Raw genomic sequence first — 14963 nt, forward strand, 5'->3', positions numbered from 1 at the left:
AAGGACAATTCATGTCTCTGGATTCCCCTCCCTCTCAAGTGCTCCGGCCCCCTAAATTCCACCGCAACTGCTTGCGTCAAAACCTGAAGTTGGGTGGCTAAGTAATAGAGCTCGAAGTCCGGAACCGCTAGTCCACCCTCAGCCCTTGGTCTCATTAATGTCGCTTGTGCTACCCTCCTTCTTCCAGTGCCCCACAGGAACGCGGCAGCCATAGATTCCAATGATTTAAAGACCGAGACCAGGGCCCATACTGGTAGAGTTCTCAAAGGAATACAACAATCTAGGTAAGGCCACCATTTTCAGTAGTCCTATCTGTTCCATCACTGACAATGGGAGTGTCGATCAAAATGCCATACTACCCTTCAAAGCTCTTATACATCTCCCTATATTCCCTTCCAGCATGTCTACAGTGTCATGGTAAATGCGAATCTCCAAGTATGTCAAGCATGTCGGCTCCCAACGCACCTCCCAAGAGAGCACCGGTATCACCGCACTAGATCTTGCCGGGAACAAACTCTTCTTGTTCCAATTCACTCTCAGCCCGAGATGTTTCCAAATTGCAACAGTAAATCTGCCGCTCCCTTCAGCGTCCTCCCGGTGGCCGCCAAAAATAGCAATAGGTCATCCGCATAGAGCGATATGTACTGTGGTTCTCTTCTAAATCTTAGGCCTTCAAAACACTCTCCCAGTCGAGCTCTGGCTGCTAAGGGTTCTATTGCTAGTGCAAATAAGAGCGGAGAAAGCGAGCATCCCTGTCTCGTGCCTGTGCTACCTGATATTGGGACGATATTAGCGCCCCCACTTGCACCCTTGCCACTGCCGACGCATACAGCACCCTAGTCCACCCTACGAACTCATCCCCAGCCCAAACGGCCCCAATGCTTTGTATAGGTATGGCCATTCCAGACTATCAAACGCTTTTTCTATGTCTACTGATAATATCATAGGTGTACCTGAGCCCCGTTGGTCCTCCCCCATAATCCTCAGCAATCGACGTATATTTGGAGCTGTGTTCCTGGTTGGGATGAACCCAGCTTGGTCCCCATATATCAAGGTTGTCATGTGCTGTATAAGACGAGTCGCCAATATCCAACTCAGGATTTTATAATCCGTGATCAGCATCGACAATGGCCTGTAAGCTGTCACATCTGTACCCTCTCTTCCTTGTTTTAATAAAGGGATAATAAGCGCCTCTCTCATGGACATGGGAAGACCACCTAGGTCTCGCGCTTCCTTATAAACCTCCAACAAACGCGGGGCCAGCGTATCCACATATCGCGAATAGAATTCTATGGGCTATCCATCCACCCCCGTAGTCTTGTTCTGAGCCATTTGTTTAATCGCGCTTGTGATCTCGTCAAGCGTAATGCCTCGGCCTAGTGAAACCGCTTGTTCGTCTTCCAGCCACGGCAGTGGGGCACTCTCCAAGTAGGCTTTGAGATCTATGTCCCCCACCTCCAGAGCACTTTTATACAGCGTCTCATAATAATCCATAAATTGTGCTAAAATCTCGCGCTGGGTATATATGGTACTGCCATCCTGTGCTTCGAGAGCCATAAATGGGGTACCTCTTGAGTCGGGGGTAGCCAGCAATGCCAACAGTGTACCCGCTTTATCACTCTCAACGCGTGCTTTTGTGATATATGTCTTGTAATCAAAACATCGTAGCCTTTCTATTTCCTTTGTCACCGCCTCTTCGCCTTCACAACCTCCTCCTGCATCTCTGGGTGTTCTGGTCTAACCTGTTCCTCCTCTCTCAGCTTACGTTCCGCCTCTTCCACGTCACGCAGCAGCACCTTCGGCACTCCCACATGTTTGCTAATACATAGCCCTTTATCACGACTTTAAAGGCGTCCCACTCTACTGCCCTGGTAGTGGCCGTTCCTTCGTTTTCAGCAAAGTAGCCCTCTATACCCTCTCCAGTTTCCCTCTGGAAGATCGGATCGTCTAATGTCTCTGGTCGAAGTCGCCAAGTGGGGATGGCAGACTTCACCCTCACCCAGAGAATGGTAAGTAACAGCGGATTGTGGTCAGATAGCGTCCTAGCCAAGTATTCCGAATGTACTACGGTGGGCACTATTGATGATGAGTACAGAATGGCATCCACCCTAACAGGCAACTCATGCATCGCCGAGAAGAAAGAGTAATCCCGGTCCTGCGGGTGATGATTTCGCCATACATCCACCAGGTTCCACCTATTGTGCCAATCCAACCTATTCTTGGCCAACCTATGGACGGGCGACACTGCCAACGGGGAATGAGACCTGTCCAATGCTATATCCACCACAGAATTAAAGTCCCCTCCTAATACCACTGGGCCTGTTAGGTAGTGTGCCAACGCGCCCGACAGTCTCTCAAGAAAGCGTACTTGGTCTGTGTTCGGAGCATATATACTGCAAAGCGCTATATCCCTGCTGTGTAAGCGCCCCTTCACTGCTACATATCGTCCTTCCGGGTCTATTGCCTGTTTCGTGGCCTGAAAAGGTACTCCCGCTCTCACTCAGATTAAAGCCCCCCGCGCGAATGCCGAGTATGATGTGCTGAATACCTGCCCCCTCCACCTGCGCTGCAGTGCCTGACCTTCAGCTTTGGTGAGATGAGTCTCCTGTAACAGCGCTATGTGTACCCCCCTCCTGACTAAATAAGCATGTACTTTATGCCGCCTCATCATAGTGTGTAGGCCCCACACATTCCAGGTAATACAACGTAATTCAGGTGACGTCCCCATTGCAGCTGAGCCAAGGTCATCCGTCGCCTTGCCCCCGCCCATACAACCCAGTGGCCCCTATTCCCCAAACAAAACCACAACATCCCCTTCCCCAGAACAGGACCTAGAGCAAAACTGCCAGCCCCCATCCAAACCATATCAACTGTTAACATATCGCTAAGCCCACCAGTAGTCACTGCGGGCACGCCTTATGGGCAATCGGGGGTGCTCAGCGCCAACAGGCGACCGCGCAAACTCCTGGACCCATCCCGCTTAGATCCTCTATAAAATCACACAATCCGCTCCCCTCCAACCTCCTGTCTTGACACAGATGGGATTCCCATGTCTGTTCAGACCTGCATCGCTATTCAATGTCCAGGAACCCTCTTCCTTCATGCAACCCGATCACCCACATTTCGCAGTCACCACAGTTCTCCCAAACTCGTCAGTGACCCCCATCTCCCCCACGGCTACCCCCAATGTACTTGCCACAACTCATCTAAAAGTCCATCCGCTGTAGCCGGTGTCACTTTTGGCCCATGTTGACTGTCCATGTCTAAATCTCCGTGTCAGATTGTGCCTTGTCTGAATCCGTGCCCTCTTGTCAGTTGGCCATCTGGTCTCCCGACAGTGCCGATACCGCTTCTAGCACCCCTCGTCGCTCCATCGCATTCTGTGACGTCGATGGTTTTTGCGGTCCTCGCCGTCTGCGGTGCAGTCGTTGGGACTTGCGGAGTTGTTAATCCCTCGGTGGGTCAGAGGCCTGACTCCCCATCGATCTGTCCCTGCCCTATAAGTTTCCAGCCACGCCCATGCTTCATCCGGGGTATCATAGAACTGTGTTTTGCCATCCACAAATATTCTCAGCTTGGCTGGAAACAACAGGGAGTACTGGATTCCTTCTGACCTCAGTTCCTTCTTAACTGATAGGAAGGACGCACGGCGGCGCTGTATTTCCAGGGTGTAATCCGGGAATAGTGTCACTCTGCTGTTTCCGACTTGATACGGGCCCTCAGTGCGTGCCTTCTGTAGCAAGAGATCTCTGTCTTTATATTGAAGCAGTCGAGCTACTACCGGGCGAGGCGGGCGACCCGGGATCGGCGGTTTCGCAGGCACCCTATGTGAGCGCTCCAACGTGTAAAAGGAGGATAGTCCCTCCGGCGCTACTACTGTCTTTAGCCAATTCTCTAGATATCGCACCATATCCGTCCCTTCTTCTTTTTCTGGCAGGCCCACCACTCGGATGTTGTTCCTTCGATTTCTACTTTCAGCATCCTCGGCTCTCTGTTCCAGTGCTCGAATACGGTCCAATGCCTCCGTCACTCTACTCTCCAGCGCGGTCTGGGCTGGTGCCACTCCTTGGAGCACTCCCTCCACTTGTTTTACTCTGTCCACTAGTTTTGAGTGGTCCGCCCGTAGGAGACCCAGGCCCGTCGTCACCTGCGCAATATCCTGCTGTAGAGCGTTGCGAGAGTCCGCTATAGCCGCCAGAATGCGGTCAAACTGTTGCTGCATCCCCGGATCCTGAGGCGTTTCCTGGGATCCCTGCTCCATCTGGGTGGAAGTCTCTGTATCTGACCATGGCTGAGCGCCATCTTTCTTTCCCTTGGATTTCACCATGGTGTGGCCCTTCAGATTGCTACCGGTACAGCTTGGTTCCCCACCTCGCCGCAGTCGGTGCTGGAGACGTAGGTAGCACCCAACGTGGCCCACCGAACTCTTTGTTCAGTATCACCCCTGTGAAACTGTGTGCCAGACTGCCCCTGTGCTCTCTCAGTGAATGCAAGTCGCAAAGGCGCCAGGTCACTCCCCGCTGTTGATATTTCCAAAGGCCTCCATTAACTTCCGTATCTGACCTTGATTAGCTCACTCCTAAGCCTCAGTTGTCTAGCATGTTCCGGTTCATTATGCGCTCCATTATGCACCTCGAATTGAGCTTGTTTCTCCACCCTGGCCCATGCCTGTATCAAGCTCCTCGCCCGCCGCGTACATGCTCTGGGCGGGTCCTCTGGTAGCTGCATCGCCTCTGCAGTCCTGTTAGGCTCTTCAGGCCTCCATAGTTCTGCTGGCTGCCTTTCCTCCAGGTTCACACCCTCTTCAGCTGGCCTCCTAGTTTTCTGGCTACGCTCTCTCACTCCACCAAGTGCCGACCTGAGTGCCCCCAAGCCGATCGCACCTTGTCTCTGCTTTCACGCACTGCTCTGCCCCCAAAGGCTGTCCCGGGAGCGGGCTCCTGTGTCCGCCGTTGGCCGCTCAATTCCATGCCCCAGCCCTTGAATATGTCCCGGTCTGCCTTCCCTTCTCCTCCCGGGCTCAATCCAGTATCAGGCGCACTGCTTGCCACCAAGACATCTGGGGCAGAACCACCGCTCGTCGTCTCGCCATTGCAGTCCGTTCAGCACCTGAGATCCCACGGCCCTATCGGGCCTCCGTCCTCCAAAGCTGCTCCTTCTGCCATTATGTCTCGGCCGTTCGCCTTCACCCCGCCGAGCGCCGACCAGCCCGCCCCCAGGCTGGCCACACCACGTCCCGCGTGTCCGCTTCACAGGGCCTTGGTGTCGTCACGCAGCGCGTGAATCTTTCCTTGCATATGCGTTTCTCTGCTTCCGCTTATCGCTGCCACCCAGGGTGCGCCGCCGCCTTCCCTTTACCTCCAATCAAAGTGATTTCCTCTCAGCGCTCACCCTGGGCTGGCCGGGATCTGCCGCTCCGTCTCCCTGCCCCACGGCCGTACCTCGCAGCCCCGCGGTGTTCATATGCCCTCCGCGACGCCTCCGCGTCGGGTCCTTCTTTCCCGGATCTCCGGTTTCTCCTCCTTTCTCACTGCTGGTGCTCCGCAGTTCTGGTCCCCCCCCAGCCGGGCGGCACCAGATTTATTCTTCGCACTTGCCGCCTCAGAACCAGCTGCCGTCAGGATTCCTGCGCTGCGATCACGAGCGCCCGCCTGCAGCCACACTCCCACTCCAATCGCTGCCGATCTCAGTGCTTCCTCAAGCGACCGAAACTCCCGTCCAGGGCTCGCTCAAGCTTTGCCTCTGCTCCAGCCCGGTTCTAGGACGGTCCCAGCCCGCCCGGTGTCGCCAATGTGGTCGGGGAAGTGCAATATACAGGATAATTATGGGGATCGAGCGCGGAGCTCAGTGCTCAAGCAGCCTGTCCCATCGGCTCCCAACCCACGCCCCCCCCAGAGATCTGCCCCTTGATACCAGTGATGTCCTTGTTCTATCCTGTGTCCTGTAGGAGCACACCAAGCGTGCCCTCATTATACTTGCAGAGGACTACTGTGGCTGTAATTGATTTAGCATGTAAAAACTAGGTGAGGTGCACTGTATTTTGTGAATCCATAGTTGTAATCATCGATAGTAAATGATTCAAACATGTGGCTCTATGAAACATAACGACCCTTGAGAACTGTAGTTACAGGTATTTAACTTATCTTGAGCTGCCCAATAGTGCTTATCTTTCAAGGGATCCTAATCAATAGTCATAAGCACAGAATATTCCCGCCCATGTGCAGGGACCCCGGAGTACATAAAAAAAAGAAATATATATATATATATAACTATATATATCAAACCAAACCCTTTCAGGCATAGAGTGACACATAAATTATGCAAAAAAGAAGGAGAGAACTCTGGGTAGTTCTCAGTTTAGGTGGAAAGCAGCTCCTGTAAGAGCACTCTCAACACCAGCGACACTCAGGATCTGCTCACCTCAAATGTCTGTTTTTCTATCAAAGACTTTAAGCATAGGACTAGCAAAGTGCCATCCACGCCGAGATAGAAAGGGACAAAGTATTTTGCCATTTCTACAGCAAACTCTTTAAGCATAGGACTAGCACAGTGCTGTCCTTGCCGAGCTGTAAAGCAGGCACAGTATTACAGCTTTGAATTGGTAAATTACCAACTCAAGCCAACCTGAAATGAGTAAAAGCAACTCCTGACACAGTGTTTCGCTCTAATTAGAGCTCTTCAGAGATGTATAGCTTTGTCCAGACACAAGGGAGCACCCAGTATAAGTCAAAACAAAACCCTTTCAGGCATAGAGTGACGCATAAAGTATGCAAAAAAGAAGTAGAGAACTCTGGGTAGGTCTTAAGTTTAGGTGGTAAGCAGCTCCTGTAAGAGCACTCTCAACACCAGCGACACACTAGATCTGCTCACCTCAAATGTCTGTTTATAGCATAGGATTAGCAAAGTGCCATCCACGCCGAGTTAGAAAAGGACAAAGGGCCATATGTATCAAGATACCCATTTGCGATTCTCAAATAGCGATTTTTAAGAAATCGCTATTAGAGAATCGCAAATGGATATGTATGTACAAAATCGCATTTTTTTTGCGATTTCTTAGAATTCCTTAATTGCGATTAGCAAATTGCGAATCACAATTAAGGAATACTTTCCCATTCATTTCTATGGGCCTGGAGGTCCATAGGAATGAATGGGAAGTTATTCTCAATTTGCGATTCGCAATTTGCTAATCGCAAATTGAGAATAATTTCATGGGTGCAGGGGTGTCCAAAGGACACCCTGTTGCATACCCGAAATATGCATGGGTGCACATGTGGCGCACATACATGCCCTAAGGGCATGTATGTGCGTCACATGGCACTTTGAAAAATGCAAAAATGTGCATTTTTCAAGGAATTCGCAACTTACCACCAACTAGTAATTGGTGGTAATTTGCGATTCCTTAAGGGCATTTTGCCAAATTTTTTTTGCTACATACATTGCAAAATAAGGAATCGCAAATTTTGCGATTCCTTATTTTGCACCAGATTTTGCTTAATACATTCCATTTTGCAAATTCGCATTCGCAAAGGCCGAAATTCTGCGAATTTCGGCCTTTGCGAATGCGAATTTGCTTGATACATATGGCCCCAAGTCTTTTGCCATTCCTACAGCAAAGTCTTTAAGCATAGGACTTATCACAGTGCTGTCCTTGCCGAGCTGTAAAATGACAAAAGCCATTTATCACTCCAGGCACAGTAGTACAGCTTTGAATTGGTAAAATACCAACTCAAGCCAACCTAAAATGAGTAAAAGCAACCCCTGACACAGTTTTGGCTCTAATGTGTGCTCTTCAGAGAGGTATAGCTTTGTCCAGACACAAGGGAGCACATAGTATAAGTCAAAACAAAACCCTTTCAGGCATAGAGTGACGCATAAATTATGCAAAAAAGAAGGAGAAAACTCTGGGTAGTTCTCAAGTTTAGGTGGAAAGCAGCTCTTGTAAGAGCACTCTCAAAACCAGCGACACTCTAGATCTGCTCACCTCAAATGTCTGTTTTTCTATCAAAGTCTTTAAGCATAGGATTAGAAAAGTGCCATCCACGCCGAGTTAGAAAAGTACAAAGTACTTTGCCATTTCCATAGCAAAGTCTTTAAGCATAGGACTAGCACAGTGCTGTCCTTGCCGAGCTGTAAAATGACAAAAGCCATTTATCGCTCCAGGCACAGTATTACAGCTTTGAATTGGTAAACTACCAACTCAAGCCAACCTGAAATGAGTAAAAGCAACCCCATACACAGTGTTTCGCTCTAATTAGAGCTCTTCAGAGAGGTATAGCTTTGTCCAGACACAAGGGAGCACCCAGTATAAGTCAAAACAAACCCCTTTCAGGCATAGAGTGACGCATAAATTATACAAAAAAGAAGGAGAGAACTCTGGGTAGTTCTCAAGTTTAGGTGGGAAGCAGCTCCTGTAAGAGCACTCTCAACACCAGCGAAACTCTAGATCTGTTCACCTCAAATGTCTGTTTTTCTATCAAAGTCTTTAAGCATAGGATTAGCAAAGTGCCATCCACACCGAGATAGAAAAGGACAAATTATTTTGCCATTTCTACAGCAAAGTCTTTAAGCATAGGACTAGCACAGTGCTGTCCTTGCCGAGCTGTAAAATGACAAAAGCCATTTATCACTTCAGGCACAGTGCTTAAAGACTTTGATAGAAAAACAGACATTTGATCTAGAGTGTCGCTGGTGTTGAGAGTACTCTTACAGGAGCTGCTTTCCACCTAAACTTGAGAACTACCCAGACTTCTCTCCTTCTTTTTTGCAACTATATATATATATATATATATATATATATATATATATGTTTGCACTAGATACCGGTAATCCAGGGCTCTAGCAGCGCGGCGGTCCCTTGTAAATATCACAGCAAGCTTCCTGTACACCATCCAGATTCAGAAAGGGTCGGGACACTCCGGGATGCTTCAAATTCGTTTATTCAGCAACAACAGTTACAAAAGCCGACGCGTTTCGCCGTAAGGCTTGGTCACGGTGACGTTTGCATCTTACAATCCCCTTTACATACACCCAGTGATGACAATGGAAATCGGACTGGCAGGGTGTGTTACCCGGATTTCGCCGCCATCTTGGAGTGGTTAATTTCCCAACAATTCAATTACACAAATCAATATTGCCCTGGTGGGCTCTTAGTTTGTAATTCACATTCACAACTGTCTGTACTTATATTCCACATCCAGTCCCAGTGGGCCTATGATCGTGAATTAACACATAAGTAGTAAAGTCTATTTTGATAATGTTTCACCATCAATTCATAGTCTTGACAGACGGTTGCAATCCATTCCTAGCCACCCCACAGACTGCACAGTCCTAATACACAAATAAAAAAAGAAAAAAGGAAAAGTGCTCACATACAAATGCAAAAGATTTAAAAACATTTTGTTTGTTACAGTTAAAACAATGCTATTTCGCCAATTTATATACAAGGAATCTGTTTCATCAAGTCACTGATTACAATTATCACAGATGGACTGCCAATTCCTCACTGGAGTTCAGGCCTACAGGTATGAGAGTCTCGAAATCTATAATAAATTTAGACTCTAATACTCTCAGCTGATGTTCTCTGTCACCCCCCCTTAACTGAGGTCTGATTGCATCAAGAATTACAAATGCCAACAATTTGTCATTCTGGTTATGACAGCTCTTGAAGTGACGAGCTACTGGATACAATTCATTGTTGTTCCTTATTGCTCGCTTGTGTTCTAGTACCCTTAGGTTTGCCTTTTTCTTGGTACTACCAATGTACAGTTTATTGCACGGGCAGATTAAACAATACACACACATCTCTGTGTTACAATCAAAGCTTCCTCTAATCTCAAATTCCCTCGTACTATTGGGTATTTTGATTTTAGAACAATTTTTGCTGTATGCACATGCTTTGCAGTGCATGCAGCAAAAAAAAACCAGACATAGCCCTGCCTAGCTGATTGGTCGACTTCACTGTCTGGTTGTGGCTCAGTTCATCCTTGAGTGACAGACCTCTTCTAAATGTTATCTGCGGGGTTTCATGTAGGCATTTATCCAGAGTGGCATCTGTTTTTAATATGTGCCAGTTATCTTTAAGAATTTTGCGTACCTGAAAGGCTTGACTCGAATATGTTGTGATGAACCTGATTTTATTTTCGCTTTCATCATCTCTTATTTTTGGATTTAAGAGCGCAGTTCTATCCAGCTCATCTACCTTATTTACTGCTCTCTTGATTGTTTTTTTAGCATATCCTCTCTGTCTGAATCTTTCACACATGATTCTCTTTTCTTTTGCAAATTCTTCCTCCGTGCTGCAGTTTCCTTTCGCACGGATCAGTTCTCCATAAGGAATACTTTGAACCAGGCTAAACGGATGTGAGCTTGCAGCGCACAGCAGACTGTTCCCTGCCGTAGCTTTTCTATGCAGTTTTGTTTTTAACTGATCACCTTGCACCTGTACTTCAACATCTAGGAATACTATGGACTCTGTGCTGATTTGAGAAGTTAATTCAATATTCAGATCATTGGTATTTAGCGTTTGAATGAATTCAGTTGCATTCTTCAAATCACCACGCCAAATGACAAAAATATCATCAATAAATCTTGTCCATAGGACAATGTGTTTTTTAAACTTTTCAAAGCACATGGACACTTGCTCCTCCCACCACCCCATAAAGAGGTTGGCATAACTGGGGGCGAAGCAAATGCCCATTGCTGTCCCTTGTAGCTGTACATACAGTTGCTCATTGAAGAAAAAACAGTTATTAGACAAACAGTATGTTATCATGTCTATCAACATTTCAATGTGCATCAAGAGAGAAATCGATCTGGCTTTTAAAAAATGTCTGATTGCTTGGATTCCCAGATCGTGTTTAATAGATGTATATAAACTCGTTACATATAATGTAATCAATAGAAAATCAGGTTCCCAATGTATACCATCAATCATATTTAAAAAATGCATTGTATCCCTTAGGTATGCTGGTAGGGCAGTGACAAAAGGTCTCAGAAAGAAGTCAATGTATTTAGATGTCATCTCCAATTTAGATCCCATCGAAGAGACAATCGGTCTACCGGGGGGATTTTTAGAGTCCTTGTGCAATTTAGGTAGCAAATACAGTACCGGTGTTTTGGCATGTTTGCATCTAAGGCTACTGTATTCGTCCCAAGTTAACAAACCTTTGTCCTTCCAATCCTCAAGCATAGTATCGTATTTCAAGTTAGAGTTCTCCATTTCTCTTTGGTCAACTTTTTTGAAGCAAATGGTATCAGATAGCTGACATATCCCTTCACTGACATAGTCATTCCTACCCCAAACCACCACATTCCCCCCCTTATCAGATTGTTTGATGATAATGGAGGGATCATTTTTTAGTTTATCAATGGCCACCAGTTGGTCTTTCCTGAGGTTAAATTTTGATCTTCCATATTTTTTGTAACAAATTTTCTTCAATTCTTTAGTTACACTCTTTTCAAATACCTCTAGTGCATCACAGTGTACCATGGGAAGAAATTTAGATTTAGGTTTAAATCCGCTAAAACCTGCCGTGTCTATGACAATGTCAGTGTCTTGTAAGTTGAGCAGTGGATCATCACTGTGTATGACATTTTCATTTAGTTCACACACAGTTTGAAAATCTGCAATATCCGAAATGGTCATTGAGGGTATACACTCAATCATGCTACTGCCCCCCGCGGGTGTTGGATGCAGGTGAAACCACTTTTTCAGTTTAAGTTTACGTAGAAAATAAAAAATGTCAATCCGAGTTTGTACATAGTCTATGCTTCTAGTCGGACAAAATGATAATCCCAACGATAAAATATTGATTTCAGTGTTAGTTAACTCACGGTTAGAGAGGTTGATGACGGTCATTTGATTCCCTTCTTGGCTCTTGTTACCATTGGTGAAGCTGCATTCGATGCGTTTCTTTCGCCTTCGTCTTGCTTTTTTGTTCCTTTTAGTCCTCGCGTTTTGCCGCGTTGTCCTCGTCCACGGCCTCTCCGAAAATCCTGGTCCCTCTCTTGAGCATTTAGCTGATCTTGTTTTGCTTTGTTAATCAGTTGGAACTGTTTCAGGAAATTGTTGCGACTGGGAGTTGCTACAGGTTCTCGTTGATTTAATCTTTCCAAGGAATCATCCGAAAGATTACTGTCCGACGTCTCACTTTCTTCAGTCTGCACCATATTCTTTTTCGTTGTTATTGATGCTTTCTGAATTTTTTTATTATTGCCTGGCTCCAACTCCGTAAACAAGTGATCGTACTTCTTATGGAACGTTAAAGTTCTTCCAGCGTGGTAGTCTTTGAAGTCTCTTATGAATTTCCGCTGTTTGCGCGTTGTAATTTCCTCCTCCACTTTCATCAATCGTGTTTGGAGCTTCTCCATAAAAGAATCTCATTTTTCTTGGGTGGTTAATTTAAGAAGTTCTTCAATGGTGGCCTCGATTTCATCCACGATTTTCTTTCTATCTTTTAATGCGTATTTAATGAGTATACGCATCATTACCGTCAAACATTCTTCCGAAATACCCGCCCACTCCTCCAACATCTCAGGGTCGGGTTCTTCGTAAGTCGGAATGGTATATATGCGTAGGCCTCTCGGGGCCCTACCCACATCAATATACTTCTGAAGCGACTCCGCTTCCCACCATTTGGAAAGTTATTTTTTATGCAGCTTCTCCAATTTATCGAATAACGATAATAGCAACACCTCATTGGTCATCAAAGTTTGCTCACTGCCTTCTTTTTGGATGTTATCAGCAGTCTCTGTGACTTGTGTGAAAAATAATCTGTTTGAAACTTCCTTTCTCTTGCTCTCCCGATTGTTAGCCATTGTTGCGTTTGAAACGGGATGTTGGTGTTCACCCGATCGTGTTCAATGCATCCCAGTTTGGGTAACGACCCGCCTGAATTCGGTAGGTCGTAGCCAATCCGCTCCCCCAACAATAGAATTCCGCTGTAGTTAAACAAGCATGCGTTGTTACTTTGTGAAAAGCGTTCGTGACACCGTGTCGTTTTGAGTTGAAAACTCTTGCGTCAACAGAGTCCAAACCTCTCTTCACCGCTCTTCACCGCTGCTCACAAAATGGTGTAATCTACCTACATCCAGTATCTCCCGCACTCGGCGTCCTCGGTTCGTTCTCCGAGTTTACAACGCTGTAAATCTGTAGAGACGGGATAGTTGGGGTGGAGCCCAGATTAGAAGATTTCTATGTTTGCACTAGATACCGGTAATCCAGGGCTCTAGCAGAGCGGCGGTCCCTTCCAAAAACCGGCGTTTTTTGTAAATATCACAGCAAGCTTCCTGTACACCATCCAGGTTCAGAAAGGGTCGGGACACTCCGGGATGCTTCAAATTCGTTTATTCAGCAACAACAGTTACAAAAGCCGACGCGTTTCGCAGTAAGGCTTGGTCACAGTGACGTTTGCATCTTACAATCCCCTTTACATACACCCAGTGATGACAATGGAAATAGGACTGGCAGGGTGTGTTACCCGGATTTCACCGCCATCTTGGAGTGGTTAATATCCCAACAATTCAATTACACAAATCAATATTGCCCATATTGCCCAGGTGGGCTCTAAGTTTGTAATTCACATTCACAACTGTCTGTACTTATATTCCACATCCACCTAAACTTGAGAACTACCCAGACTTCTCTCCTTCTTTTTTGCAACTATATATATATATATATATATATATATATATATATATATATATATATATATATATATATATATATATTGCGATATTCCACGTGTCGATGCCAGCAACAAGCCTTTTCGCCCAGCCGCAAAGATACCTCGGACACGGACCAATTCTGTGCAACTCTTTTTATTGAAGCAGAGTGTGCCGCATGACGTTTCGGCTCTTCGGAGCCTTGCTCAATTGTATATATATATATATATACAATTACCACTCCTATGTACATTTGCACACGTCAAGAGAAACACAACTTGATGAGCCTAATTTGCCAGTGCAGCGTTTTATATTTCAGTTCTCAGTGCAGTCGATCACGACCCGTTTCGGCCAACGCAGTGGCCTTGGTCACATGATCGCGTACCGTAATAGTGAAACTTTTATTGGATACCAAAATACCATGTGACACAGTGCCTTAACTTAAATAGACATAGAAGAAATACTACGGCATAGGTGTTTTGTTGAAACTTCAACCATTGTATGGTGTTGATAAAAGTATATACTTAGTAATGACAGGCAGTACTGCTTAAAAAGATTATAAATCAAAAATGTCATCAATTTCATAAATTACATAATTATTACACCATTTAAAAGCACAAAATGTATAGAACTCACAAATGCAGTAATACTATATGCTAAAATTGGTGAATAAAAGCAGGACTGAAATTGCCTAAAAAATATACTCAAAATATGCTACGTAGTAAAAAACACCTGTCTTTGCCATATAAGAAATAAATAAGTCAATATCACTAGTGCAAATACTGCAATCATTGATGTCTTTCGACTTATGGCGATATAATAAGAAAAAATCATTCATAGTCATTCATAGTCTGGTCTACAGTGCAGTGCTATTGTGCAAAAATATGTGTGAATGAATAGTGCAAATGTACATAGTCTTAAAGGTGCATGGAAGAAAAAAGTGGGGATAAAAATACAAATAGCAGCCGAAACGATTATATAAACAACAGAATGTATGTATATACAGATAGTAGAAAAACTACGACTCATTCTTGGGAGTCCCCTTGCACTAATACAGGTGGTGATAGGTTTGGTATTATCCCATCTGGACTATGCCAACTCGATCTACTTAGGGTTACCATTCTTTTTTTTTTTTGTTGTAAAACCTTTATTGTACAGAAGGCGCTCACAGATACGGGCCTACAACCCACCGGGCCGGCCACCACAATAAGAGACATACGAGGCAATACAGGAGTGACAACAGGATTTCTAAATAGCGCATATGAAGGCAAAGGTAACAAGTCTTCGAGCCGCCATCGCGG

General features: G+C 45.7%; 1 protein-coding gene across 1 annotated transcript in view; it reads left to right on the forward strand.

Moving 5' to 3' along the window:
• The window catches only part of NAGA (alpha-N-acetylgalactosaminidase), a 738125-nt gene that overhangs the window by 579765 nt on the left and 143397 nt on the right, over window positions 1–14963 (forward strand). The gene's annotated exons all lie outside the window — the stretch shown is intronic.

This window comes from Lissotriton helveticus, chromosome 1_1, assembly GCF_964261635.1.
Source record: "Lissotriton helveticus chromosome 1_1, aLisHel1.1, whole genome shotgun sequence".
In the NCBI taxonomy this organism is placed as follows: domain Eukaryota; kingdom Metazoa; phylum Chordata; class Amphibia; order Caudata; family Salamandridae; genus Lissotriton; species Lissotriton helveticus.